Raw genomic sequence first — 6,000 nt, 5'->3', positions numbered from 1 at the left:
ATATATATATATATATATATATATATATATATATATATATATATATAATTTCTACTTGTTTTTGCTAACTTTTTGTTGTTAAAAAATATTATACTTTTAACTTCATCATAAATACTATTCAACAAAATAGAATTATAAATAAAAATATAATATTTATATACGATTAAATATATGTAATAATGTGCAGTTTTATTACAAAATTAGTATAAAATAACTAAAATCATATATCATCATTGTTTAAAGATCTTATAAATCAGGTTAGTTAAATCTATTAACTATAATGTATTTTGAAAATGAACAATCAATCTCAATTTTCCACATGATGAGTTAGTTTGAAAGAAGATTTTATATATAATAAAACAAGTTTGAACCTATACAAGACATGTATTTTGAAAAGATCATATATTTTCGATAAGTAAAAAGGGCAGTGTCCCATAAGTCCCCCCAAGACACAAACCTAGTTGCATTCTAATCCACATATAAATGCATTGAATGTTCATAGCCATGGAAACCAAACAATTGATACTTCAAAATCCAACTACGAAATAGATCCCTTTTTTAATCAAACTAAAAAAGCATCTATTTTATAAAACCAAGATCTATCAACAACATGATAATATTAAAGAAACTACATAGAAACTCTCAATATCAAATAGAAAATAAGTATTTCACTAATGCAAACAAGAAAATTTAATTCTATTATTTTTATAGGCAACTAAAAAACCCTTCATTTTGATTGCTTTATCTTCTAAATTAATGTTTTATATAAAATACGAATGGCTCAAGGGTATGGGCATGCCAGATGAGTCTCAACCTTTAAGCTTTAATATTTAGGCTTTAGTCTTAAGTGTGCACATTGTAGCATTGCTTAATGTAGGCAGATAAAAAGATTGAATTTTCGTAATACATTCAAAAATCCACTGTGACCAAGTCTATACTTATTTTGGAGTCTCAATGCTATGGATACTTTTTATGGTTCAATTACTTTATTGTATTTTTTTTATTCCTATTTGGAATTGCTTATATATATAGTGTGAGTAAGTCTATACTTATTTTGGAGTCTCAACTCTAGGGGACATTCTATAGTTGAATTAGTTTCTTTATTTTTTTCAATTTTATTTGGAATCGATTATATATATATATATATATATATATAAGTTTAACAATTTAAATCTATAAACTTACACAAATTATAAGTAAAAAAAAAATGCTTATATTGCACTCGAAGATTAAATTTGATGGATATTTATGGGTATTTTCCTTATTTTACTTACTAACCATTTTAAAATCGGCACATTTTGCTTGATTTTTAGAAATTTCAATTTGATAAGTTAGTTAAAATGTTCTCTAAATAGTTAGACAGAATTTTTTAGTCATCAAATTGGCAGTTCTCTCTCTCTCTCTCTCTCTCTCTCTCTATATATATATATATATATATATATAACTAAAAATCAATTTGATAAATGAGTTAAAAAGTTCTCTACTTATATTAAAAAAACCTTTTAAGTCAATTAACAAATCCATGGTTCTAAAATTTAAGTAAAATATAAAGATTTTAAAATAGTTAGCAAGTAAAATAAAGAAATACCCACAAATATTAGTGATCATCAAATTGGCAGTTCTCTCTCTCTCTCTCTCTCTCTCTCTCTCTCTCTCTCTCTCTCTATATATATATATATATATATATATATATATATATATAACTAAAAATCAATTTGATAAATGAGTTAAAAAGTTCTCTACTTATATTAAAAAAACCTTTTAAGTCAATTAACAAATCCATGGTTCTAAAATTTAAGTAAAATATAAAGATTTTAAAATAGTTAGCAAGTAAAATAAAGAAATACCCACAAATATTAGTGATCATCAAATTGGCAGTTCTCTCTCTCTCTCTCTCTCTCTCTCTCTCTCTCTCTCTCTCTCGCTATATATATATATATATATATATATATATATATATATATATATATAATCAATTTGATAAATGAGTTAAAAAGTTCTCTACTTATATTAAAAAAACCTTTTAAGTCAATTAACAAATCCATGGTTCTAAAATTTAAGTAAAATATAAAGATTTTAAAATAGTTAGCAAGTAAAATAAAGAAATACCCACAAATATTAGTGAATTTTTTTTATTAATATTTCTGTATAAGTTGATAAATTCAAATTATTAAATTTATATTGATTAAATTATCAATAATCTTTTTATACATTCAAAACTATATTTTAACTAAAATATTAATGAAAAATATATTTTTCTTTTATTCATATTTTTGTATAAATTGATAAATTTAAATTGATTAAATTACCAGTAATCTTTTGATACATTCAAAAATATATTTTAACTTAAAATATTAATGAAAATTATTTTTAGTAAAATATATTATGACTAAAATATTAGTAAAAAAATATGTATCTTACTATCCCAAATTCTAAAAAGAACCGACAAACATAAAACAACGAAATTTTAGTTAAAATAATTAACAAAATGAAAATGAATCATCCTAGTCCACATAAATGTTCTCTTTGAGTCCTAATCAAATTCCAAACCAATACAAAACAAAAATATAATTTGTAAAACAAATTAATGTTCATGAAAATAATGGAAGAAATGTTCTATTTCAATCCATTAAACTTTGAAGGGAAGGCGCAAGAAATTTTTTGCAAAATCTTCACGTAAGTCACGGGCTTCAAGCCAATGTAGATGGCCAAGATTTCTACGCTGATAGTCGAATCATCACAAAATCGAGAGAGAATATTCAATTCAATGGAAGAAGTTTCGGGGCTTCTACATGATCCCATCCAAAAGGTGTAGACATCAGCAAAATTGACATATGTTCGGTGGAAAATATCTGCATGCAACTACAAAGGTGTATGCACAGTAAAATAATAACCGTTGAATGATCCAAGTCCAACCTTGCACATCGGTTTATAGACATAGCTTTACTGTATTGTTTCTTGGTCTTCCATTAGCGTACCCCTTGATTGTTATGGTCAATATGACCGAGGATCCCAATAACTGCGGAATCTTCGCAATCTTTTTTTGATAAGTAAGAGATGAACCTTCTATTAATCTGATCAAATTACATAATATACAGAGTACCCCAGATAGCAGGGGCGACAAAAAACTAGGGACCAAAGCTCAAAGAGATTCCTACAAACTGCTCAAAATGGTTCCTACTGCATCCACTAGACGAACCTGGAGACAACAATAAAAGTCCACGAAACCAAAACCTTGCTTTTGAATACATAACCCCGATCCAATGGCCCACAATCAAAGAGACCCACAAAGGGACCCACAATCGTGTAACAAGCATAACCAATCCCAGTTGTTGAAAGTAAAGTCCCAAACCAATGGCCAGTGGGGATATCGCACAGACGAGAAGCACGAAGGTTAATCGCGCAATGAGAGTAGTTTTCTCTCACCTCTTGTTGCCATGTGTTACCCCCTAAGTGGAATCGCATGCATCTTCCACAATACCAGATACCAGCCATGTCCCGCGCGATATACCATATAAGGTTTTGGGGTTTTGTGTTCATGGTTTTGAGGTACGCCCAGGGCCCATACAGGGACCCACAGTGGACCCCACTGCCCCTTGCACATGGACCCGACCGCAACTCTAAACTGGGTCTAATAATCAGCAACAAGCCTGGAACTCTAAGGTGACAAGCATGACCCATCTTAGTCATTGAAAACATAATCTCAATCCAACAGTGATCAGGGATATCACACGGACGAGAAGCCCAGAGGTTAACCACGTGATGAAAGCGGTTCTCTCTCGCCTCTTAATGCCACGTGTTACCCATTGAGTGGAATCGCATGCACCTACCAAAATACCAGATACCATCTGAGTTTGGCGCAAAATACCACTTATGGTATTAATATCGTGGTTTCGCGAAAGAGCCAGAACATTCCCGTAGACCTTGCTGAGCCTTCGACCTGGGGTCACCAACAGAAACCTGCTAAGCCAAATACACCCAGGCAGTCCGTTTTTTGTCATTACCCGACTTGAAACCTTCATCATTCATCCAAAAGTTAACAAAATTGTGGAGAGCAACCATATCCCAAACTCGTAGACAAATTAGGTGATATCATCCTCACTTTTGTCTCCCGAATCCCTTCAATCAACATTGTTCATCCACAAATCCCAATCTTTGGTTGCTAGGATGAAACAGTCCTCTTGCAGTTTCCCTTCAGGTAAAGACTCCCATGCATGCTGAGAATCCTCGTCCTTATTAGCCACACCTTCATTGGCCAAATGATCTGCAAGCATATTTTCCTTCCTTCTAACATGAACAAATCTAATTTTTTTAAGGGTCTACAAGTGAGAGTGGATATGGTGAAAAATCTACAGTAGCTTCCAGTGCTTTGACACTTTATCTGGCGAAGTTCCATTTTGAATCTTCTTGGTTGCTCTAATGATTAAATCTGAATTTGCTTCAATGATAACATTCTGTAAATTTGCCTCCACCAGGATTTCCAAGCATTGATCTAAAGCCAGAAGTTTAGCCATGTTATTGGTACCCTTTTCCAAGTGGCCATGGAAGATGTATTTTGTGTGCCGCTAAGCATCTCTTATAGCACCCCAAAAGCTAGCATCCCCTGTATTGCCCTTAGAAGCTCCATCAATGTTTACTTTGAAGAAGCCCTGAGGAGGGGGCTACCATCTATTGGCCCCTATGTTAATTGTTCTCACTTCCTTCCTTATTCCTTAAGGATTGATGGATTGAAGACCCAAATTAAGAATAATAATCTCCTCGTGAGGCAAAGGAGGATTCATGGGAATTTACCTCAAAAGGCTCTTAACTGTTTCTTTAAGCTGTATTAGAATTTGATTGATTATATGCTAGGGTCCGCGAGCTTTATTTGTGAAGATCCGCCTATTGCGTTCTTTCCAGACATTCTAGATAACAAACCCTGGTACTAGCATCCAAGCTTTGTTGATGATCTCATTCTTTGAGAAGTTCTTCCTCCAGTTTTTTAGAGTGTTGGATATGCTGAGATTGCCTCTGTCGGTTTGTCGGAAGATTGATGCCACCCAGTCCCATACCTTAGCAGAAAAAGTGCAGAGGTTGAGCAGGTGTTCAATCATTTCCTCATGTGAGCCACATAGGTGACATTTGGAAGGGCCAATGAAACCTTTCTTTAGGAGGTTTTCCCAAGTTAGGATCTTCCTTTGATGCACAAGGCAGATAAATAGCTTTATTTTCATCAAGTGAGGACTTTGCCAAAGTTCCTTCCATACTTTATCAGCATTTACAAAGTTGAATCCTCTGATTGCTTCTTTTGCCTCTTTGACGTTAAAGTTACCTTCGTTATTCTTCCCCCATATTAACTGGTCATGTGAGGAGGAAACCAAAATCTGTCTATGCTTTAAGTCCATGGTGAGAGCCTCTGCAATGGCCTTCAAAGGATTCTCATCACTGTAACTTAGTTCCTTCCACTTCCTCCATTTTTCATTGTTCCTTCCTTGGTCCCAGAAATATTTTACCATTAATAGGCCTTTGCTATCTGTGTCTCTCTTGAGGGCTACTAGGTCAATCCTATTGAGGATGGGTTCCTGTTGCCAGCTGTCCTCCCAGAATCGAGCTCGGTCCCCTGCTTGGATTTCTCAAAACCAATGCTGCTGAACAATGCTTTTGTTCTCCCATGCAAGGTTCCATATCTGTTATCCTATGATTTGTCTTGTCATTCTAATAAGATTCTTTTCCTGCCAATGCTTGGTGTACTTTTGTTTCCAAAGCTTGGCCCAGGGGGCATTCAGCTCCGTGATCCATTGCCACCAAATCTTAGCTCCTGAAACTTTACTGAGAGTTTCCGGATCATGCAGCCCCAAGGCACCATGGCTTTTGGGCTTGCAGATCTTGTCCCAGGCAACTAAGGCCCACCTTTTTTTCTCTTCCCCTCTACCCCATAGAAAGTCCCTTTGAATTTTCCTTATCTACGGCTTAATGCCTTGAGGATCAGCGATAACTGCAAACAAGAAAATGGGAATGGCT

This window comes from Pinus tabuliformis, chromosome 2_2 (genome assembly GCF_031772625.1).
Source record: "Pinus tabuliformis cultivar Carrire ecotype Pingquan chromosome 2_2, CPIR1, whole genome shotgun sequence".
Lineage (NCBI taxonomy): Eukaryota > Viridiplantae > Streptophyta > Pinopsida > Pinales > Pinaceae > Pinus > Pinus tabuliformis.
This window is presented reverse-complemented; position numbering follows the sequence as displayed.